The following is a 25,844-nucleotide window of genomic DNA, read 5'->3' on the forward strand; positions in this document are numbered from 1 at the left end:
ACATCCAGATAGTGTTGGAAGCCTACCACGATCAGGCGGGGCACTTTGGCTGGAAAAAGCTAGAAACCCTGCTGAAGTCTCGGTTTTATTGGGTAGGAATGCACAGTTCCATTGAGAGGAGGTGCCGGAATTGTGGACCCTGTAGCCTTAGAAGAAAAGACTACAGCAGCCAGAAGGCACCCCTGCAACCCATCAAGACGACTCGTCCCTTGGAGATCGTGGCCCTGGATCATGTCAAGCTGTCACCCAGCAGGTCAGGATATTCCTATGCCCTGACCATGGTGGATCACTACTCCCGGTTCCTGGTGGTTGCCCCCGTCAAAGACCTGACGGCAGAAACTGCGGCAAAGACATTTCAGGCGTACTTCTGCAGGCCCCATGGATACCCGGAGCAGGTGCTGACAGATCAAGGTCCTGCCTTTGAAGCCGAATTGTACAAGGAGTTTTGCCATCTGTACGGGTGTAAAAAGATCCGGACTACACCGTACCACCCCCAAACCAACAGTCTCTGTGAAAAGATGAATAACATCATCATCAACCTGCTGAAGACCTTAACACTAGAGGAGAGAAATCAGTGGCCAGACCTACTACCTGACCTGGTAGATCTGTACAACCACATACCTGTGAGTTCCACCAATTGTACTCCAGCATATCTCATGCGAGCCAGACCCGGGAAGTTGCCCATGGACCTGGAGCTTGGTGTAGTAGATCCAGAAGTAGATATGTCCACTGAGGACTGGGACACAACCAGACAGGAGCAGTACAGAAGAGTACAGGTGTAGCATCGGCGTCTCTGCCCTTTGACAGTCAGAGACGCCGTCCCTCTCACTGCCGCGCTTCCTGCCCCGCGTCCTCCAGCGCTCCTCTTCCTGCTTCTGCTGCTGGCGCTCGCAGCTTCCCAGGCACTGTGCTTAGGGCGCGCGCGCGCTCCCTTCCTCTTAAAGGGGCCGCACGCGCCCCATATATAAGGCACCTCCTCCAAAATGGAGGTGCCAGAGCAATAGTTGATGCACAGTGTACTTACCTCTGCTTCAGCCCTCAGGTCCTGCTGCTAGCCTGACTACTAGTCCTGTCCACCAGCCTGACTATCTGTCCAGTCTGCCTGCCTGACTACTCTCCAGCCCGATAGTCTGTCTTTCATCCAGTCCGCCAGTCTGTCTATGGGCCTCACCCGCCTGCTTACCTGGAAGCACCTGCCTGTTACCTGTCTGCCTACCCGGAGGCTCCTGCCCGTCACTTGCCGTGACCACCTGTCTGCCTACCCGGAGGCTACTGCCCGTCACTTGCCGTGACCATCTGACAGCCTACCTAGAGGCTCCCGCCTGTCACTTGCCGTGACCACCTGACAGCTTACCTAGAGACTTCCGCCTATCACCTGCTGTCTCTGCCAGTTCATCTACCCGGACCCCTCGTCATCCTGCCTGCTGTGCCCATTTGCAGTATCGGTCAGTCTCAGCCACCTGACCCGTGGGAGCCCCCTGATCTCTTACAAGGTCGTCCCCAGAGTAGCACCTTGTCCCTCTGCTTGGTCCCTCCCTGGTCACGGAAACGTTAGCCGCCGTACGACCAGGGTCGGTCCGGGTTGATACTTAGTTATGCCCCTCTGGGTCCCTCCTTGCACCGCAGCACAGAGGTTCCACCACCTGGATCCGTAACAGTTTGCTCGGTTCATGGAACCCGGTGGCCCCCAGACCCCCGCAATCTCCGACCTGCACCAGGAGGTCTTACGTCAGAGGGCTCAACAGGAGTCGGTCCTGTCCTTCCTGCGGTCTGTTAACTCTCGCCTAGGCGCGTTGTCTGACCCGTCTGTGTCCGTCTCTGGTCAAGTAGCACCTGCTTCCACGGCACCACAACCCAGTCCTATTATGGCGTCCGGCTATGGACCCCGGCACTCGGCACCTCCACGTTTTTCGGGCAACCCCGCTTTAGCTCGAGGTTTCATAAACCAGCGCACCCTGCACTTTGAACTCTTGGCACATCAGTTCATCTCCAACCGGGCCAAGGTGGCATTCATCATGTCCCATCTCACTGGGGAAGCACTGGCATGCTAAATCCCTTGTGGGAGAGAGGGGATCCCCTGGTGTCCGACCTATCATCTTTCCTCGCTGCTTTCCGGAAAGTCTTCGATGAACCAGGACGAAAATCCTCTTCAGCCTCCTCCCTGCTACGTCTCCGCCAAGAGAGTCTCACCGTGGGCCAATATGCCATACGGTTCCGTACCCTCGTTCTGAGCTTGCCTGGGACAACGAGACTCTGGTGTCCGTCTTCTGGGAGGGTCTTTCCGGTCGAATTAAGGACGAGTTAGCTGGTCGGGACATTCCTACCACCCTGGATGACCTGGTGTCACTAGCTACCCGGATTGACATCCGTTTCCAAGAACGTACCAAAGAGACTACCAGGGAGCGAAGATTTCCTCGCCTAGCTCCTACTTTCCAGAGACCTGTCTCTCAATTAGCAACTCCTCTGGCATGCTTGCCAGAACCTATGCAGGTCGACCAGACCAAGATGGTCAAATCTCGCCAAGAGTCATGCCGAGCCGAGGGGAGCTGTTTCTATTGCGGCAGTAAGGAGCACTTCATCTGTACATGCCCGGTGAAGCCGGGAAACGCCAGTGTCTAGGACCGCTCGGAGAGGTCGTCCTAGACAAAAGTAAACCCTCTCCTTCCCTGACTTTGCCTGTCTCCATCTCCTGGGGAGAGAACCGCTACTTTGAAATTGCACACCTAGATTCCGGAGCTGCTGGGAACCTCATTTCCCAGTCCTTGGTAGAGAAATATCATATTCCCACCAAACCTCTGGCTGAACCATTGGCAGTCGCCTCCGTGGATGGAAGACTCCTTCCGATGACCATCCTGCTCGTCACAGAACCTATAAACCTGCAGGTAGGAATGCTGCACTCTGAGAGGATCTCCTTCCATGTGCTTTCCGGTCTCTCTCACTCCCTATTGCTAGATCTACCCTGGCTTCAGAGACATGAACCCGTGCTGAACTGACAATCCGGTGAAGTTCTCCGTTGGGGGCAGGATTGCCATGAGACCTGCCTGGTCCCGGTCCGCCCGGTTCGTCAGCCCCTCACCCCGGCTAATCTACCCGGTTTACCGGAACCTTAGTGGTCCTATGCAGATGTCCACTGCCACCTCATAGGCCATATGATTGCCCGATCTACCTGGTACCCGGTGCCACTCCACCCCGTGGGCGTATTTAACCGTTGTCGTCGGCCAAAACCCGGGCCATGTCGGAATACATTAAGGAGAATCTGGCTAGGGGATTCATCCGGAAATCTACATCCCCGGCTGGATCCGGATTCTTCTTGGTCAAGAAGAAGGATGGTTCACTATGCCCCTGTATAAACTATGGAGGACCTAACCAAATCACGATCAACAACAAATACCCCCTGCCACTCATCTCTGAGTTGTTTGACCACCTTAAGGGCGCTAGGATCTTTTCCAAGCTGGGTCTAGGTGGGGCGTATAACCTGGTCCGGATCCGTCAAGGAGACGAGTGGAAGACGACATTCAATACCCGGGATGGTCACTATGAATACCGTGTAATGCCCTTCGGTCTCTGCAATGCTCCCGCCGTCTTCCAAGAATTAGTCAACGACATCTTCCGTGATCTTCTATATTCCTGCGTGGTGGTGTATATGGACGACATCTTGGTCTTCTCTCCGGACCTTCCCACACACTGGAGGGATGTTCGTCAGGTCCTGCTTAGACTCAGGCAGAATCACCTCTATGCCAAATTTGAGAAGTGCCTCTTCGAGTAGACCTCGCTTCCGTTCCTGGGTTATATTATCTCCCAGACAGGTCTACGAATGGACCCCGAGAAGCTCTCTGCCATCTTAAAATGGCCCCGTCCGGAGGGGTTGAAGGCAATTCAATGGTTCCTGGGCTTCGCCAACTACTACCGTCTCTTCATCCCGCACTTCTCTTCTTGGACTGCTCCCATCTCTGCGCTCACTCGTAAGGGAGCAAATCCCAAGGTATGGCCGCCCGAAGCTGAGTAGACCTTCCTTTCCTTAAAGCAAGCCTTCTCCTCTGCCCCAGTGCTGCACCGTCCAGACTGCAACAAACAGTTATTCCTGGAGGTTGATGCTTCCTCCTCCGGAGCCGGAGCGGTGCTCACCCAAAAATCTTCATCCGGGAGAATAGTAACCTGTGGCTTCTTCTCCAAACTCTTCTCCTCGTCTGAGCGCAACTACTCCATAGGAGACCGAGAACTGCTAGCCATCAAATTGGCGCTGGAGGAGTGGCGTTGCCTGCTTGAAGGGGCTCTATACCCAGTGATCATCTATACTGATCACAAAAACCTGGCATATCTCCAGAATGCTCAAAGACTCAATCCGCTTCAGGCCCGGTGGTCTTTGTTCTTTGCTCGCTTCGACTTTATTCTACATTTCCGCCCGGCGGACAAGAATGTTAAAGCTGACGCCTTGTCCTGATCCTTCCTGTTCTCCGATATAGAGGAGGAGCCTACGCACATCATCGACCCCTCCAAAGTAATGAGTATGGCCCCCTTAGAGCTGACTCGTTTCCCACCCGGTAAGACATTTGTAGTGGTTCCAGATCGAGAGAAGATTCTTCACTGGGGTCATTCATCTAAACTAGCCGGCCATGCCGGTCAGAAGAAGACTTTCCTGATCATTACCCGGCATTACTGGTGGCCCACTCTGCGCAAGGATGTAGTAGACTTCGTCTCGGCCTGTTCATCTTGTGCTCTTAGCAAAGTTCCCAGACATCTTCCAGCTTGTCACCTCCTGCCTCTTCCCATACCTGCTGCCCCTTGGCAACACATTGCTATGGACTTTATTACATATCTCCCTGTTTCTGCCAGCTGTACAGTCATTTGGGTGGTCGCCGACCGCTTTTCTAAAATGGCCCACTTCATCCCTCTGCCTGGTCTCCCGTCTTCATCAGAGCTGGCTAAGGACTTCTTCCTTCACATTTTCGGTCTCCATGGCCTACCCCTCCACATTGTGTCGGATCGAGGGGTTCAGTTCACCTCACGCTTCTGGAGAGCTACGTGTAAGCTGCTGGATGTCACCCTGGATTTCTCCTCCGCTTACCATCCACAGTCCAATGGCCAAGTGGAGCGTATCAACCAGATCCTTACCAGCTACCTCCGGCACCTTGTTAATGCTCACCATATCAATTGGGTGGACCTCCTACCATGGGCCGAATTCTCCTACAATAACCATGAGAGCGAATCGACTTCAAAGTCCCCGTTCTTTGTAGTCTATGGTCAACATCCCCGGATTCCGTTTACCGTCTCCGCTTCTGTGGACAACCCCGCCGCGGAGTCTCTGGTCAGCAAATTTTCCACCATTTGGGAGAATAATAGGTCCGCACTTCTTCAGTCCTCCGAGCGGATGAAGAGATATGCTGACAAGAGACGTCTGGATCCGCCCCAATTCCGTCCGGGAGACAAGGTTTGGCTCTCCTCCAAACATGTTCGGCTCAAAATACCCTTCTACAAGTTGGGTCCTTGGTTCATCGGTCCATTTGAAGTCCTCAAACAAATCAACCTACAAGTTAAAACTCCCGGCCACCTTACAGATTCCCAACTCCTTCCACGTATCTCTCCTCAAACCAGTTGTGTTTAATTCTTTTTCCAACAATCCAGGTACTCCCCCTGCTCCGGTTTCCGCTGAGGACGTTTTTGAGGTAGAGAACATTCTGGCCACCAAGAGGGTTAAGTGGAAAAACCTTTTTTTCTGGTGGATTGGAAGGGGTTTGGCCCAGAGGAGAGAACTTGGGAACCCAGGGAGAACATTCATGCCCCGCTTCTTCTTGAAAAAAAATTTTCTGCCCTAAAAAAGAGGGGACGTAAGGGGGGGGTTACTGTAGCATTGGCATCTCGGCCCTCTGCCAGGCAGAGACGCCGTCCCTCTCACTGCCGCGCTTCCTGCCCCGCATCCTCCAGCGCTCCTCTTCCTGCTTCTGCTGCCGGCGCACGCAGCTTCCCGGGCACTGTGCTTAGGGCGCGCGCGCGCACTCCCTTCCTCATAAAGGGGCCGCGCGCGCCGCCCTAAGGAGTCCCCGGCCAATTGCCGGAGGTCCTCCCATATCTAAGGCACCTCCTCTAAAATGGAGGTGCCCGAGCAATAGTTGATGCACAGTGTACTTACCTCTGCTTCAGCCCTCAGGTCCCGCTACTAGCCTGACTACTAGTCCAGTCCGCCCCTCTGTCTTTCATCCAGTCCGTCAGTCTGTCTATGGGCCTCACCCGTCTGCTTACCTGGAAGCACCTGCCTGTTACCTGTCTGCCTACCCGGAGGCTCCTGCCCGTCACTTGCCGTGACCACCTGTCTGGCTCCTGCCCGTCACTTGCCGTGATCACCTGACAGCCTACCTAGAGGCTCCCGCCTGTCACTTGCTGTAACCATCTGACAGCATACCTAGAAACTTCCGCCTATTACCTGCTGTCTCTACCAGTTCAATCCTCCCGGACCTCTCATCATCCTGCCTGCTGTGCCCATCTGCAGTATCGGTCAGTCTCAGACACCTGACCCGTGGGAGCCACCTGCTCTCTTACAAGGTCATCCCCAGAGTAGCACCTGGTCCCTCTGCTCTGTCCCTCCCTGGTCACAGAGTCGTTAGCCGCCGTACGACCAGGGTCGGTCCGGGTTGATACTTAGTTACCCCCCTCTGGGTCACTCCTTGCACCGCAGCACAGAGGTTCCACCACCTGGATCCGTAACAACAGGACTGTGTCGAAGACAGTCTCGCTCGGGTAAGGGACAAGCAGGAAGCCCACTACAATAAAAGTGCGCTCGTGTACAATAAAGGAAAATAGCACGATCAAAACAACCCAAATTATTTAATCATAAAAATGTACTTTTATTAATATAATAATTTAAATTAATTGAAAAATCAATCTCTGACACAGAAAATGCAGAACATACACATATAATGTTTAAAATCCATGTCGCTCGAGGAACAACACGGTCCACACTATAGAAAATCCATATTCCCATATCCCTGTATCCCCTATTCAATGGCATCATGTAAGAAATCGCAGTTACAGTGCTGGCCAAAAGTATTGGCACCCCTGCAATTCTGTCAGATAATACTCAGTTTCTTCCTGAAAATGATTGCAATCACAAATTCTTTGGTATTATTATCTTCATTTAATTTGCTTACAAGGAAAAAACACAAAAGAGATTGAAGCAAAAATCAAATCATTGATCATTTCACACAAAACTCCAAAAATGGGCCGGACAAAAGTATTGGCACCCTTAGCCTAATACTTGGTTGCACAACCTTTAGCCAAAATAACTGCGAACAACCGCTTCCGATAGCCATCAATGAGTTTCTTACAATGCTCTGCTGGAATTGTAGACCATTCTTCTTTGGCAAACAGCTCCAGGTCCCTGATATTTGAAGGGTGCCTTCTCCAAACTGCCATTTTGAGATCTCTCCACAGGTGTTCTATAGGATTCAGGTCTGGACTCATTGCTGGCCACCTTAGAAGTCTCCAGTGCTTTCTCTAAAACCATTTTATAGTGCTTTTGGTAGTGTGTTTTGGGTCATTGCCCTGCTGGAAGACCCATGACCTCTGAGGGAGAAACAGCTTTCTCACACTGGGCCCTACATTATGCTGCAAAATTTGTTTGTAGTCTTCAGACTTCATAATGCCATGCACACGGTCAAGCAGTCCAGTGCCAGAGGCAGCAAAGCAACCCTAAAACATCAGGGAACCTACGCCATGTTTGACTGTAGGGACCGTGTTCTTTTCTTTGAATGCCTCTTTTTTTTCCTGTACACTCTATGTTGATGCTTTTTTCCCAAAAAGCTCTACTTTTGTCTCATCTGACCAGAGAACATTCTTCCAAAACATTTTAGGCTTTCTCAGGTAAGTTTTGGCAAACTCCAGCCTGGCTTTTTTATGTCTCAGGGTAAGAAGTGGGGTCTTCCTCGGTATCCAACCATACAGTCCCTTTTTATTCAGACGCCGACGGATAGTACGGGTTGACACTGTTGTACCCTTGGACTGCAGGGCAGCTTGAACTTGTTTGGATGTTAGTCGAGGTTCTTTATCCACCATCCGCACAATCTTGCGTTGAAATCTCTCGTCAATTTTTCTTTTCCGTCCACATCTAGGGAGGTTAGCCACAGTGCCATGGGCTTTAAACTTCTTGATGACACTGCGCACGGAAGACACAGGAACATTCAGGTCTTTGGAGATGGACTTGTAGCCTTGAGATTGCTCATGCTTCCTCACAATTTGGTTTCTCAAGTCCTCAGACAGTTCTTTGGTCTTCTTTCTTTTCTCCATGCTCAATGTGGTACACACAAGGACACAGGACAGAGGTTGAGTCAACTTTAATCCATGTTAACTGGCTGCAAGTGTGATTTAGTTATTGCCAACACCTGTTAGGTGCCACAGGTAAGTTACAGGTGCTGTTAATTATGCGAATTAGAGAAGCATCACATGATTTTTCAAAGGGTGTCAATACTTTTGTCCACCCCCTTTTTTTAGGTTTGGTTTGGAATTATATCCCATTTGGCTTTAGGACAATTCTTTTTGTGTTTTTTTCATTGAAGACAAATTAAATGAAGAGAATAATACCAAAGAATTTGTGATTGCAATCATTTTCAGGAAGAAACTGAGTATTATCCGACAGAATTGCAGGGGTGCCAATACTTTTGGCCAGCACTGTATATTGTATAATACATATATCAAAGGATCATGCACTGAGCAAAAAATAGAGCTATGTACTATACAATGTCATAAACAAGGCCCCACCAGCGTCCAACAGTAATACTTTGTATCAGTGGGTTTCATATTCATTAGGCAAATATGCCTAAGCACTAATTAGGAAAAGCTGCTGGTAACCACAAATAAGAGTGAACAAACACATATTCAGGAGAAAACAAATTACCTAGACAGGGAACTATACTGTGCAAATGCTCACACGTGGACCGCGCGTCCACCCCAAAGCATGTTTCGGCGTTGCCTTCTTCAGGGGACGCATAAGTATGGGCACCCTTATCATTTTCTTGTTTTAAATACTCCTACCTACTTTTTGCTGACTTACTAAAGCACTTTTTTTGGTTTTGTAACCTCATTGAGCTTTGAACTTCATTGCCAGGTGTATGCAATCATGAGAAAAGCTACTTAAAGTGGCCACTTGCAAGTTGTTCTCCTGTTTGAATCTCCTCTGAAGAGTGGCATCATGGGCTCCTCAAAACAACTGTCAAATGATCTGAAAACAAAGATTATTCAACATAGTTGTTCAGGGGAAGGATACAAAAAGCTGTCTCAGAGATTTAACCTGTCAGTTTCCACTGTGAGGAACATAGTAAGGAAATGGAAGAACACAGGAACAGTTCTTGTTAAGGCCAGAAGTGGCAGGCCAAGAAAAACATCAGAAAGGCAAAGAAGAAGAATGGTGAGATCAGTCAAGGACAATCCTCAGACCACCTCCAGAGAGCTGCAGCATCACCTTGCTGCAGATGGTGTCACTGTGCATCAGTCAACTATACAACGCACTTTGCACAAGGAGAAGCTGTATGGGAGAGTGATGCGAAAGAAGCCGTTTCTGCAAGCACCCCACAAACAGAGTTGGCTGAGGTATGCAAAAGCACATTTGGAGAAGCCAATTTCTTTTTGGAAGAAGGTCCTGTGGACTGATGAAACCAAGATTGAGTTGTTTGGTCATACAAAAAGGCGTTATGCATGGCGGCAAAAAAACACAGCATTCCAAGAAAAACACTTGCTACCCACAGTAAAATTTGGTGGAGGTTCCATCATGCTTTGGGGCTGTGTGGCCAATGCCGGCACCGGGAATCTTGTTAAAGTTGAGGGACGCATGGATTCCACTCAGTATCAGCAGATTCTTGACAATAATGTTCAAGAATCAGTGACAAAGTTGAAGTTACGCAGGGGATGGATCTTTCAGCAAGACAATGATCCAAAACACCGCTCCAAATCTACTCAGGCATTCATGCAGAGGAACAATTACAATGTTCTGGAATGGTCATCCCAGTCACCAGACCTGAATATCATTGAACATCTGTGGGATCATTTGAAGAGGGCTGTCCATGCTCGGCGACCATCAAACTTAACTGAACTGGAATTGTTTTGTAAAGAGGAATGGTCAAAAATACCTTCATCCAGGATCCAGGAGATCATTCAAAGCTACAGGAAGCGACTAGAGGCTGTTATTTTTCCAAAAGGAGGATCTACTAAATATTAATGTCACTTTTCTGGTGAGGTGCCCATACTTATGCACCTGTCAAATTTTGTTTGAATGCAGATTGCACATTTTCTGTTAGTACAATAAACCTCATTTCAAGGCAGAAACATTACTGTGTCCAACAGTTATTACATATATCAAACTGAAATAGCTGTTGCAAAAACACCAATTTTTATAAAACATTAAGCTTAAGATTAATAGGGGTGCCCAAACTTTTTCATATAACTGTATATTGAATAAAAGTGTGCCCGCAGAACCCTTCACACCAGGAGAAGTGGTGTTAAAGAGGAAAAGGAGAAACCACAAACTTGATGACCAGTGGGAGAGAGAACCCTACACTGTGTTAAATTCAAGATTTGATAACAAGAAGACATGTTTGATTAGCAAAGACAGAGGAATAACGACTGCAACGGTATCTAGAGACCATCTGAAGTTGTGTCCAGACCTGCTAAAGCCCCAAGGAGAAGTGCCTCTCACCGTACCAGAGGAGACTAAAGAAGCAGTACTCCATACTTAGGAGATTTCCCGGCAGATTGGCCTCAACTAGGAGGAGCAGTAATAATACCTGTTATCCACTTCTTTCAACAGTCAGAAGACCCTCCACAGCAAGTAGAACCTGTAAGTGCTTCAGAAGAGCCTGATCAAGAAGAATCCCCGGAAGAAGGATCCCCGGTTGGAGCAGAGCAAGAAGGGCCAGCCAATGGTATACTTGCCAGTCCTGTAGAGAGGTTAAGGCAACCCTGCAGTCCCCCAACACTTAGAACTGACAGAATGGGAGGTAGTGCAAATACTAGTGCCTCACGCATCCCAATACCACGTAGGTCGACATGTAGCACACAAGGTCAGACCCCTGTCAGATACAGAGAATAAAGAAGGAAATTCTGACAGTGTAAATAGTTGCCCTTGGGGTATTATATTGTGTATATTCATGTATATGTATTTATTACTTTGTGTTATGCTTTATAATGGACAATTTAAGTGAAATGGACACAATTCTGGTTGCCTCTAGTTACCCGTAAGGGTACATAAAGAACTTTGTGGCTGAGGACTGTGTGCAGCCCAAAAACTGTTTACTGTAAATAATTGCACTCCCTGGAGTGCTCCTTTAGGTGAACTCAGAACAAAAACCTGTCTGGTTTGGCACAAACGGAGGTCCAACTCAGGATCGCCATGCCCTGCAGCCACCCCAGTGCCAACATGGAGGGTTTGCTTTGGACAAGTCCCTCAAGCTACCAATTACTCTAACCTGTGAGATGGACATCCTGTCGGGGAACCTCACCGGAGGAGACTTGAATTCTGGGGTTGCTTATTGAATTGTACATATCTATTTATTATTTATAATGTTTTATATGTAACGTTCAAGCAAAGTGCCTCCCTTAAAGGGAAGAGTTATTGTTATTGTTGTTATAAAAATTACTTCAGTCCGGGAGTACTGAGCTTTGCTAGGGGGGAATGTGGTGCTCTGCTGCGCATTGGTGCCACAGATCCCAGAGGGGTGCATGGACGGATTCCTCCACAAGAGGCCCTCATAGCATTCACACACCTCCACCTTCCACCTCAGACCAGCAAAGGGAGCCCGGATAGGGATATAAAAAGGGAAGGTGGAGCTAGGCAGTTCAGTCTTGTCTGCAGTCTGATACTAGAGTCTACAGTCTTTGAGAAGGTCAGTCTGTGAGAAAGTCTCAGTCTGTTGAGAGGAGCTCCTGCAGAAGCTAGCCTGCAGTGGAGCTCAGTCAGTCAGGTACAGACTCAATGAGCTCATATTAGTGAGCCTAGGGCGTGCCGACGCCAAAAGAGCAGTGAAGAGTAGCGAGGCTTACTGTCCGTGTGAAGCCTAGCGAGGGCCCCGAGCGTGGCCGAAGGCAAGTGGAGTAAGCAAGCTACAGAGGGGGCAGAGGAGCTTAGCCAGCTCACCCCAAGATCATTTACCGGACACTGGGTCCACGTCTGCAGGGATCCCTACGCCCAGCAGAAACAACCGGAACCCCTGGTGAACTATATGTCCCAGGAACACCAAAAGCTGACTGTTATACCAGAGTCAGGAGTCACGGAGGCCCAAGAGACCGGGGAGTGTGATCTCCAACAGAAGGCCCTACCACCAGGTCAGCAGGTGCAAGACAGAGACCAAGTTAGGCCTAGCTCCAGGCAGGTCATAAACTTATCAGGAAAAGGCAAGAAACAGGAGTCCCCACACTCGCTCACTGGGGAGAGTCCTGATATGCACCCTTCACCCTACAGTGCCCTGGATCGTGCCTAAAACACCACCAGTAAAGGTACTGAAGTGAACTCCGGTGTGTGTGCCTATTCTTCTACCCTTCTTCTGACCCGGCAGGGTACCCTCTGTCCTGCATCCCCTACACTTTCGCTGCCCTGAGGCCCCGCTCCTCCTGTGGGGAGCCGCACCAACTAAGCTGCCTGAACACCGGCCTCAGAGGACTGTTGCAGCGCTGGTGATCCTCACCAGACACCACGGGTGGCGTCACGAACATTTCCTATCCCATATAACTTTCCCCATTCCTTCTTTTAAGAGTGACCCCAGGGTACGGGCCCAGGAGCCGACCACCGCGACATCCCCCCAAGGTCAGGCAACAACAAGGCCCGGGCGCCGAGTCGTCCCCATCCCATGGGCGCGTCACATCCACAGATTGAAACGCTTGGATTCCGCATCTACAGATGCAGTGATGCGGAATCCAAGTTATTCAATGCAAGTCAATGGGGGCGAAAATGCAGCGCTTCCGCAAAATAATTGGTAGTGCTGCGTTTTTTTCCGCAATGATAATCCACAGCGGAAATTTCCGCAGCCAGTGCACAGCACATGCGGATTATCTTTGGGGAACATGGCAGGCCTTCTACCATGCGTTTTTTAAGCATTTCTTCAGCGTTTTTGCAGCGGTGGAAACGCTTAAAAAACGCATTGTGGGCACACAGCCTAAGACCCACTATGATACACATCATTTGTTTTAGGATTAAGACACTTAGTCCTGTGTTTGTTGTCCTTCATCCCCTGTGCTTTTTGTGTGCTCATCCTGCAAGACCTTTGAGTTTCTGCACAGCTTTGGCCTTGCCAGCTACTTGCCATGTGCCATCTCTTGGAGTATCATCCATCTAGAGAGGTATGCAGTGGAATAGACCAAAGATTGTGTGGGGCGAGAGCTGACATTATAGGCATTGCAGCACTAAGCCAGATATCACTCGGATTCAGGCACAGACACTGGCAGCTTGGGGCCCCTGTGCAAGAAATGTGTATGGGCCCCCCTCCTATTGTTGCGACAAAGCTACAGATATATATATATACCCATATATATATATATATATATATATATATAAATATATATACCCATATATATACCCATATATATATACAGTTAGGTCCATATATATTTGGACAGAGACAACATTTTTCTAATTTTGGTTCTAGACATTACCACAATGAATTTTAAACAAAACAATTCACATACAGTTGAAGTTCAGACTTTCAGCTTTCATTTGAGGGTATCCACATTAAAATTGGATGAAGGGTTTAGGAGTTTCAGCTCTTTAACATGTGCCACCCTGTTTTTAAAGGGACCAAAAGTAATTGGACAATTGACTCCAAGGCTATTTCATGGACAGGGGTGGGCAATCCCTTCGTTATGTCATTCTCAATTACGCAGATAAAAGGCCTGGAGTTGATTTGAGGTGTGGTGCTTGCATTTGGAAGGTTTTGCTGTGAAGTAAACATGCGGTCAAAGGAGCTCTCCATGCAGGTGAAACAAGCCATCCTTAAGCTGCAAAAACAGAAAAAACTCATCCAAGAAATGGCTGCAATATTAGGAATGGCAAAATCTACAGTTTGGTACATCCTGAGAAAGAAAGAAAGCACTGGTGAACTCATCAATGCAAAAAGACCTGGGCGCCCACGGAAGACAACAGTGGTGGATGATCCCAGAATAATCTCCATGGTGAAGAGAAACCCCTTCACAACAGCCAACCAAGTGAACAACACTCTCCAGGAGGTAGGCATATCAATATCCAAATCTACCATAAAGAGAAGACTGCATGAAAGTAAATACAGAGGGTTCACTGCACGGTGCAAGCCACTCATAAGCATCAAGAATAAAAAGGCTAGATTGGACTTTGCTAAAAAACATCTAAAAAAGCCAGCACAGTTCTGGAAGAACATTCTTTGGACAGATGAAACCAAGATCAACCTCTACCAGAATGATGGAAAGAGAAAAGTATGGCGAAGGTGTGGTACAGCTCATGATCCAAAGCATACCACATCATCTGTAAAACACAGTGGAGGCAGTGTGATGGCTTGGGCATGCATGGCTGCCAGTGGCACTGGGTCACTAGTGTTTATTGGTGTTTATTGATGATGTGACACAGAACAGAAGCAGACAAATGAATTCTGATGTATTCAGAGCCATACTGTGTGCTCAGATCCAGCCAAATGCAGCCAAACTGATTGGTCGTCGTTTCATACTACAGATGGACAATGACCCAAAACATAAAGCCAAAGCAACCCAGGAGTTTATTAAAGCAAAGAAGTAGAATATTCTTGAATGGCCAAGTCAGTCACCTGATCTCAACCCAATTGAGCATGCATTTCACTTGTTAAAGACTAAACTTCAGACAGAAAGGCCCACAAACAAACAGCAACTGAAAACCACCGCAGTGAAGGCCTGGCAGAGCATCAAAAAGGAGGAAGCACAGCGTCTGGTGATGTCAATGAGTTCAAGACTTCAGGCAGTCATTGCCAACAAAGGGTTTTCAACCAAGTACTAGAAATGAACATTTTATTTACAATTATTTAATCTGTCCAATTACTTTTGTTCCCTTTAAAATCAGGGTGGCACATGTTAAGGAGCTGAAACTCCTAAACCCTTCATCCAATTTTAATGTGGATACCCTCAAATGAAAGCTGAAAGTCTGAACTTCAACTGCATCTGAATTGTTTTGTTTAAAATTCATTGTGGTAATGTCTAGAACCAAAATTAGAAAAATGTTGTATCTGTCCAAATAGATATGGACCTAACTGTATATATACACCCATATATACACTGTGTGCAGAATTATTAGGCAAGTTGTATTTTAGAGGATTATTTTTATTATTGATCAACAACTATGTTCTCAATCAACCCAAAAGACTCATAAATATCCAAGCTTAATATTTTTGGAAGTTGGAGTGTTTTTTTTTTAGATTTGGCTATCTTAGGAGGATATCTGTTTGTGTAGATAACTATTACTGTGCAGAATTATTAGGCAACTTAATAAAAACCAAATATAATCCCATCTCACTTGTTTATTTTCACCAGGTAAACCAATATCAGTGCACAAAATTTAGAAATAAACATTTCTGACATGCAAAAACAAAAAACAAAAAAAATTAGTGATCAATATAGCCACCTTTCTTTATGATGACACTCAACAGCCTTCCATCCATAGATTGTCAGTTGCTTGATCTGTTTTCGATCAACATTGTGTGCAGCAGCCACCACAGACTCCCAGACACTGTTCCGAGAGGTGTACTGTTTTCCCTCCCTTTAAATTACACATTTTATGATGGACCACAGGTTCTCTATGGGGTTCAGATGAGGTGAACAAGGGGGCCATGTCATTATTTTTTCTTCTTTTAGACCTTAACTGGCCAGCCATGCGGTGGAGTAGTTGGATGCATGTGATGGAGCATTGTCCTGCATGAAAATCATGTTTTTCTTGAACGATATCGACGTCTTCCTGTACCACTGATTGAAGAAGTTTTCTTCCAGAAACTGGCAGTAGGTCTGGGAGTTGAGCTTCACTCCATCCTCAACCCGAAAAGGTCCCACAAGTTCATCTTTGATGATACCAGTCCATACCAGTACCCCACCTCCACCTTGCTGTTGTCTGAGTCGGAGTGGAGCTCTCTTCCCTTTACTGATCCAGCCTCTGGCCCATCCATCTGGCCCATCTATCTGGCCCATCAAGAGTCACTCTCATTTCATCAGTCCATAAAACCTTTGAAAAATCAGTCTTAAGATATTTCTTGGCCCATTCTTGACGTTTTATCTTATGTTTCTTGTTCAAAGTTGGTCGTTTTTCAGCCTTCCTTACCTTGGCCATGTCCCTGAGTATCGCACACCTTGTGCTTTTTGATACTCCAGTAACGTTGCAGCTCTGAAATATGGCAAAACTGGTGGCGAATGGCATCTTGGCAGCTTCACACTTGATTTTCCTCAATTCATGGGCAGTTATTTTGCGCCTTTATTGGCCAACACGCTTCTTGCGACCTCGTTGGCTATTTGCCATGAAACGCTTGATTGTTCGGTGATCACGCTTCAAAAGTTTGGAAATTTCAAGACTGCTGCATCCCTCTGCAAGACATCTCTCAATTTTGGACTTTTCAGAGTCCTTCAAATCTCTCTTCTGACCCATTTTGCCAAAGAAAAGGAAGTTGCCTAATAATTATGAACACCTTATATAGGGTGTTGATGTCATTAGTCAACACCCCTCCTCATTACAGAGATGCACATCACCAGATTTACTTAATTGGTAGTTGGCTCTCAAGCCTATGCAGCTTGGAGTAGGACAACATGTATAAAAAGTATCATGTGATTAAAATACTCATTTGCCTAATAATTCTGCACACAGTGTATATATATACCCATATATATATATATATATACATACATATACACAGTATATACATATATATCTTACATAGTCTATATACTAAAGGACTGTGCTATGCATAATAAGGCTACATTCTTGTATTCGTGTGTAGTGTCGGTGTGCTGTCCGATTTTACAGACGCATTGAGCATGTCCTATTCTGGTCCTCAAAATTGGATCAGAACAGGACATTCTCTGACCCTCAAAGATCTCATTCTCAGATCCGTGATATTCACGGATGTGTGAATGAATCTATAAAACTCTACAAGTCTTTGTGCTGTCTAATTAAAAAAATCTGGCAGCACACGGACACTTCACACAAATGTAAGAATGCAGCCTAAGGGATTTTACAGATAACATTATCACTCCAAGTCACAAAGTGCAGATACAGAATAATATTTACATCCAGGCACTTACCGCTGACGTCTCATCTGATCAGAGACGGTTTCTGCTGTTTCTTCTCCATTTGGTCAGACCTTCATGTCGACATCTCCCAGCCACGACTCGTCTTGTCACGATGATCTCCAGCCTAGAAAATAACAAGGTCACATATATTGTATACAGACATGAGTCTACCCCACACTTTGGAGGTGGAAGAAGACGTTATCAGGTACTGTGCATCCTCCACCACATCACAATTCATTCCAAGTTCCTGACAGCTTCTTCTCCCACCTTTCAATTCATTATAAAGTGTCCTATGCATCTTACCCCTATCTCCTCCCATCTTTGTTCTTCCACACCACACCTCAGTGTCCTCTCCCCCACCCTCATCATTTTTCTCCCACACCACCCCCATCATTGCTGTCCTACACCACCCCCATCATTGCTGTCCCACACCACCCCCATCATTGCTGACCCACACCACTCCCATCATTGCTGTCCCAGATCACTCCCATCATTGCTCCCCCCATCACCCTCATCATTGCTCCCCCATCACACCCATCATTGCTCTCCCCCATCACACCCATCAGTGCTCTCCCCATCACCCCCATCATTGCTCTCCCCCCATCATCCTCATCATTGCTCCCCATCACACCCATCATTAGTCTCTCCCCATCAAACCCATCATTGCTCTCCCCTCATCATCCTCATTATTGCTCTCCCCCATCATACCCATCATTGCTCTCCCCTCATCATCCTCATCATTGCTCTCCCCCATCACACCCATCATTGCTCTCCCCCATCATCCTCATCATTGCTCCCCCATCACACCCATCATTAGTCTCTCCCCATCAAACCCATCATTGCTCTCCCCTCATCATCCTCATTATTGCTCTCCCCCATCATACCCATCATTGCTCTCCCCTCATCATCCTCATCATTGCTCTCCCCCATCACACCCATCATTGCTCTCCCCCATCATCCTCATCATTGCTGTCCCGCCATAGTCCTCATCATTGCCCCAGTGTATTGGATAAAATGAAAAAAAACAACAACTTACCTCTCAACCTGCTCCCCCGCAGCATCATCCTCACTAGCAGCTTTCTCCCTGACACAGGCGTGTACTGCTTGCTGACGTCATCAAGCAGCGTGCGTCTGTGTCGGTGCCACACCACCCCCATCATTGCTGTCCCACACCACCCCCATCATTGCTGTCCCACACCACTCCCATCATTGCTGTCCCAGATCACTCCCATCATTGCTCCCCCCATCACCCTCATCATTGCTCCCCAATCAAACCCATCATTGCTCTCCCCCATCACACCCATCATTGCTCTCCCCCATCATCCTCATCATTGCTCCCCCATCACACCCATCATTAGTCTCTCCCCATCTTTGCTCTTCCCCATCACCCCCATCATTGCTCTCCCCCCATCATTGCTCTCCCCCATCATTGCTCTCGCCCATCATCCCCATCATTGCTCTCCCCCATCACCTTCATCATTACCCTCTCCCCATCAGACCAATCATTGCTCTCTCCCCATCACACCCATCATTGCTCTCTCCCCATCACACCCATCATTGCTCTCCACTCATCATCCTCATCATTGCTCTCCCCCATCATCCTCATTATTGCTCTCCCCCATCACACCCATCATTAGTCTCTCCCCATCATTATTCTCCCCCCATCATTGCTCTCCCTCATCATCCTCATCATTGCTCTCCCCCATCATCCTCATCATTGCTCTTTCCCATCATCCTCATCATTGCTCTCCCCCATCATCCTCATCATTGCTCTCTCCCATCACACTCATCATTGCTCTCCCCCATCACACCCATAATTGCTCTCTCCCCATCAAACCCATCATTGCTCTCCCCTAATCATCTTCATCATTGCTCTCCCCCATCACACCCATCATTGCTCTCCCTAATAACCATGGGCCTTCCCAGCCTGATGATATCAGCCCACAGCTGTCTGCTTTACCTTTGCTGGTTATCAAAAATAGGGGCAACTCCATGTCATTTTTATGTCATTATTATTTATTTATTAAGGTATACAAGTAAGTTGTGTTATCTTTGTTCCTGAATAAATACAGTTGAAAGCAGAAGTTTACATACACTATATAAAAAGACACATATGCATGTTTTTCTCAATATCTGACATGAAATCAGAATAAACCTTTCCCATTTTAAGTCAATTAGGATAACCATAATTTTTAATATTTGCCAAATGACAGAATAATGAGAGGGAGAGAATGTTTTAAGGCATTTTTATTACTTACTGCAAAGTCAAAAGTTTACATACATTTCATTAGTGTTTGGTACCATTGCCCTTAAACTGAATGACTTGGGTCAAACATTTGGGATATCCTTCCACAAGCTTCCAAGCTTCTCACAATAGTTGGTCGGAATTTGGGCCCATTCCTCCTGACAAAACTGGTGTAAGTGATCCAGATTTGTAGGTCGCCTTGCTCGGACCTGCCTTTTCAGCTTTGCCAATAAATTTTCAATAGGATTGAGATCAGCGCTTTGTGATGGCCACTCCAAAATATTGACTTTTTTATCCTTAAGCCACTTTGTTACCATTTTGGCAGTATGCTTTGGGTCATTGTCCATTTGGAAGACCAATTTCCGCCCAAGCTTTAACTTCCTGGCTGTGGCTGATGTCTTGAGATGTTGCTTCAGTATTGCCACATAATCTTCTTTTCTCTTGATGCCATCTATTTTGTGAAGTACACCAGTCCCTCCTGCAGCAAAACAACCCCACAACATGATGTTACTACTCCCGTGTTTCACAGTTGGGATGGTGTTCTTAGGCTTCCAAGCTTCTCCCTTTTTCCTCCAAATGTAAAGATATTCATTATGCCTAAAAAGTTAAATTTTAGTTTCATCAGACCACAGGACATGTCTCCAAAAATTAAGTTCTTTGTTCTTGTGTGCATTTGCAAACATTAATCTGGCTTTTTTATATTTCTTTTGGGGTAATGGTTTCTTCCTGGCAGAGTGGCCTTTCAGCCCATGTTGATACAGTACTCGTTTCACTGTGGATATTGACACAATCTTACCATCTTCCACCATTATCTTCAAAAGGTCTTTTGCTGTTGTCCTTGGGTTGATATGCCCATGTCGGACCAAAGCACATTCATCTCTGGGACACAGAACCCGTCTCCTTCCTGAGTGGTATGATGGCTGTACATTCCCATCTTGTTTGTACTTGCATATAATGGTTTGTACAGATTAACGAGGCACCTTCAGGTATCTTGAAATTGTACCCAAGGATGAGCTGGACTTTTGCAAGTCCACAATTCTCTTCCTGATATTTTGGTTGATTTCTTTAGACTTTCCCATGATGCTACACAAAGAAGCAGTGTGTTTCAGGTGTGTCTCCAATTAACTCAGATGTTGCCAAAAAACCTATCAGAAGCTTCCAAACACATGACATATGGGCGGTCCAGAATAGTTTAAAAGACATAGTAATCTTAGTGTATGTAAACTTTTGACTTTGCAGTAAATAATAAAAATGCCTTAAAACAGTCTCTCTTTCTCATTATTCTGGCATTTGGCAAATATTAAAAATTATGGTAATCCTAACTGACCTAAAACAAGAAAGGTTTAGTCTGATTTAATGTCAGATACTGAGAAAAACATGCATATGTGTCTTTTTATATACTGTATGTAAACTTCTGGTTTCAACTGTATATAAGAACGGCTGGACAGTACGGAAATTAATCCGCTGCTAACAGGTTATGGGCCCAGAAACCCAAAGACCCAAAAAATAGCCCAGAGAAGAGAGAATAACAGTGTTCTAAGAAGCAGAAGGAAAGTTGGCTGCCAGCAGCAACTCTGTGAAGTTCACAATGCCAATCTGACTAATCAGAACTATCAATCCTGGAAGTTAAAAGTAAAGATGCTGCTGATAAGAGACTTAGGTGGACATACACACAGGAGTCTAGACTTGACCTACTACCTGAAGACTGGGCAGAGAAGGATGAAAAAGGACAAATCACTATCTCCCTTATTATAATGACTCACAGAAAAAAGCAGCATAAAAAATACGGAAATATATATACTCAGTTTATCCATGTTACTGCTTATAAAAGGACTAATGAGGACAAATCGTCGAGGACATGATACAAGAGGGGGAGGAAAAAGGCCTAAACCGATGATCAAAGGAGTCCATTCAAATGTCAGAAATATAGAAAACTTTAATAATAAAATGATATAAACAGATAGGGGAAATACAGGAGCATCCTTGCAATCTGAATGAATGTGCAAAGGACGCACAGGGTATGAGCAATGGAATATAATTTAAGGGCATCAGAAAGCTGTATAAGCTGGATGCAGACTGGGCTGGTGACTTAAGTGATCGCAAATTGAGAAGCGGCTATTTGTTTAGGAGAAAGATTAATTTCTTGGTCTAGCAGAAAACAGGTGTCTGTAGCCTTGTCATCTACAGAAGCAGAGTATGTGCAGCTCATGCAAGTCAAGAGGTCATTTCGTTAAAGCAATTATTAGGCGATCTTGGTAGGCCATCAACTCAACCGACGGTGATTTATGAAGACAACCAAGGATGCATCAAACTTATGACGCGGCGACCGGGTCCCGTGGCTCAGGGTGGTCAAAGCAGTGGCGGATCTGTTTACTTGGTTTTTAATGTTTAAATGTCCGACTACGCCACCCGTGGTTTGCGGTCACTGAGAACCACCGCTGCGGGGCAGACCGCTGAGGCTGATGTTGTGTGCGCAGCAGAGGGTAGTATAACTCCCCACGGGAGGAGTATAGCCTCAGGTCAGTGAGTGCAGATGGTGAGGGTTGTGGTGCATGGGCGCAGCAGAAATGACTCAGAGTCTGTGCAGTGCAGTTCAGGGTCTTTACTGTTGGTAATGTAGAAGGCCCTGCCGGGAGTACTGGCTAACATTAGAGGCCTGGTCAGTCTGTGAGCGAACAAGAGTCCCCCTGGCCAGGTGGAGGTGTAGGCCTTCCCGTCTGACTGCACTCTTCCTGGTTACCCTGCTGTAGTCGTGTAGTAGCCCACGTCCCTGAGTGTACCGTGTGGTGCTCACCCGTATGGCTGGTGACTTGGGGCCTTTAGTACCTTCCGCTCCTCGATGGCGGTGCCGGTCCCTTGCATGTGACTGAGCCTCCGGGCTTTCTATGGCCCGAGGACCTGAAATCCCCTGCCAGGTGGTTCCTGCTGCTGGATGTGGATATCCTCACAGTGTCTGGTTCTCTGTGTCTTCTGCCAGGATGAACTCTATCAGCTCCAATCCCTGACTTTCATCTCCTGGCTCCTACAGAGCTCCTTGCTGCTCCTCTGTCCCTTCCTCTGGAACTAACTAACCCCACCCCAGATCCAGTTTATAAAGGGCAGGTTCCTCCCCTCCCTGGACTGGGGCAGGAGGCATTGCATGCAAATGTGCTCCTGACCAGGAAAACCCATGCTCGCTCTCAGACATGGTATTTCTACCACTGTGGCAACCAGACCCCCTGGGGTGCCACATTCCCCCCTGGTAAATTTTAGTACTCCGGGACTAAACACATTTTATGAAAACATACATAACAGGGTATAAGCAATAACACAACAACATATGTACAAGGAGTTCAGTCTTTATAGGTCACGGCGCTTCCGTAACCAGGTGTCCATGTCACCCAAGATGTATTTTGAGGGACCCGTCCCAAACCCTTCACGTAGGCCCTGGGGTGGCTACAGGGCATCGATGATCTGGCGTTGGACCACGTCTTCAGCCACCTCCATGGGTTTTTGTTCTGTGGTCTGGTACAAAAGGGGCACTAAACAAGTGCAACTATTTACAAGGTACAGTTCCGTTTATTCATTGTCCATAACCTGTCAGTCCATAAACCCTGTCAGGTAACTTGAGAAACATAATTATTATTCATGCAACAAACATAAAACATTTCAACATTTGCAATATACAGGTATATATAATTTTTTTTTTAGATTCTCCAGCGAGCGGGCTTCTGACCTCTAGTGCTCCTGGTGGACCTACGTAACACACTATCTGGTGGTGTTCTTTCTGGGTCCCCTGTTTCCACCCCTTGTGTAGTGGGCTCGCTAGTGTCTGCACTACAGGTGTTTGGAGATGTTATGGGTAGGTTGGGCAGCTTTCTGCGTACTCTTTGGCTTACCACGGGCACGGCAGGCTCACTACTAGCAGAGGGTTGATTCTCCTGGGCTGCTCATATGGAATCTTCTGCCTCCGGGGCCGGTTGCTCTCCCAACACTACTTGCTCTTCTGTAGGCCCTTGAGGGGCTGGCTGGAGAAAGGTAAGGACGGGTACCACAATAGCGTTGTTAATTTGTGTCCAGGATCGGGGAAATTCTCCGAGTACTGTACTGACCATTTCTTCCCTTTCCTCTGCGGGTTGAGGGCTATCTTGGTCTTCATCAGTGCTTTGCAGCTGCTCAGGACACTTCTTCAGGTGGTGTCTGGAGACAGTGGCTGTGGTCTCTCCTCCATCCTTACTGATAACGCATACTTTCGGATTTTCATGACTTGAGGGCAGTACTGTGTACGGTTCTTTCTCCCACTGGTCATATAACTTATGGAGCCGCCTCTTCCTCTTCAAGACCTGCTCTCCAGGTGCCAGGGGAACAGCGGGAGCATGCTGGTTGTAAGTCCTCTCTTGCCTTTCTCTTGCTTGAGACAGACTTCTCTCAACACTCTCCTGCACTTTCCGGTACTGCTGTTGCCGTTCTGTATCCCAGTCTGCCTCTGGCGAGGTGTCCTCGGATGTCAGGACTCCCATATCCAGGTCAATAGGCAGCTTACCAGGTCTTGCTCTCATTAGGTAAGCTGGGGTGCAGTTGGTGGAATTTACTGGGATGTGGTTATACAAGTCCACAAGATCAGGCAGTTTTTCAGGCCACAGACTGCGTTCTTCCAGGGGCAATGTTTTCAGCAAGTCTATCACCACCTGGTTCATCTTCTCGCACAATCAGTTGGTTTGGGGGTGATAGGGCGTTGTCCTTATCTTCTTGCAGCCATACAGGTTGCAGAACTCCTGGATGACCTCTGCTTCGAAGGCTGGACCTTGGTCAGTCAACACTTGCTCCGGATACCCGTGTGGACGGCAGAAGTGCTGCTGGAAGGCTCTAGCTGCTGTCTGAGCCGTTAAGTCCTTGACAGGGACCACCACCAGGAACCGGGAGTAGTGGTCTATGATTGTGAGGGCGTAGACGTACCCGGACCTACTTGGAGCCAGCTTCACATGGTCCAGGGCTACCAGTTCTAGTGACTGCTTAGTGATGATGGGCTGTAGGGGAGTCTTCTGGCTGGCACGGTCCTTTCTTCTTAGGTTGCACGGGCCGCAGTCTCTGCACCATCTCTCAATGGCCCCTCTCATGCCTACCCAGAAGAACCGTTCACGCAACAGGAACTCCAACTTCTTCCATCCAAAGTGCCCTGCTCCGTCGTGGTATGCCTCCAGGACCATAGCCGCGTCTCGTCTCGGGACCACTACCTGCCAGGTCAGCTCATGTGTCCGGGAGTTGACAATTCTCCGGCACAGCTTCCCCTTGTAGAGAAACAGTTTACTCTTCTCCTTCCAGAGCTGTTTGGTCTCTTCTGGAGCGTCTGTGTCAAGGTGGGCATCAGCCTGTGTCAGCATCTCTTTTACGAGGCAGATGGCTGGGTCACTGTCTTGCGTCTCCGCCCAGCTGTAGTGGGGTAAGGGATTGAACGTGGCAGAGCGCTTGTCCCTTACACAGTGGGAACACTGGGTAATCCCATGACGGTGGAACGCAGGGAGTTCAATATCTTCCAGTTCTTCTGGATCCTCCCCTCCGTCCGGCAAGTTCGGCATCCTGGACAGGGCGTCTGCGTTGGCATTTGTACGTCCCGCCTGGTATTTGATGGTAAACTCATAGTTGGACAGCCAGGCCATCCATCTTTGCTCCAGGGCACCAAGTCTTGCAGTGTCCAGGTGTGTCAACGGGTTGTTGTCCGTATACACAGTGAACTTGGCAGAGGCAAGGTAATGTTTGAAATGTTCCGTCACTGCCCACACCACTGCCAGGATGTCTAGCTTGAAGGAGCTATAATTCTCAGGGTTTCTCTCTGTGGGCCGTAGTTTTCGGCTGGCGTAAGCGATTACCCGTTCTCTGCCCTGTTGGATCTGGGACAGCACTGCCCCTAGCCCGATGTTGCTCGCGTCCGTGTGGAGAATAAAAGGCTGGCCGTAATCAGGGTAAGCCAGGATCTCATCCCCCGTGAGGGCCATCTTCAGCTGGCGGAAGGACTCCTCTTCCAGCTTGTCCCACCTGAAGGGCGGCTTCTGATTCTTGGTCTTTGACTGACCTAACAGGAGGTCTTGCATAGGGGCTGCCATTTTGGTGAACCCGGAGATGAATCTTCGGTAGTAGCCTACCAACCCGAGGAACTGCCGCACTTCCTTTATGCTGGAGGGTCTTAGCCAGTCCTTAATCACTGTGACCTTATCAGGGTTTGGAGCTACTCCGTCAGCACTCACCACGTGTCCCAGGTACTGTACCTTTGGTTTCAGTAGATGACACTTGGAGGGTTTCACCTTTAGGCCGTAACCTGCCAGGGCGTCAAACACCTCTGCCAGGTGTTTCAGATGGTCCTCATATGTTCTGGAATACACGATGA

Source organism: Phyllobates terribilis, unplaced genomic scaffold (genome assembly GCF_046119375.1).
Source record: "Phyllobates terribilis strain yellow unplaced genomic scaffold, ASM4611937v1 Scaffold_11__3_contigs__length_659146591, whole genome shotgun sequence".
Taxonomy (NCBI): domain Eukaryota; kingdom Metazoa; phylum Chordata; class Amphibia; order Anura; family Dendrobatidae; genus Phyllobates; species Phyllobates terribilis.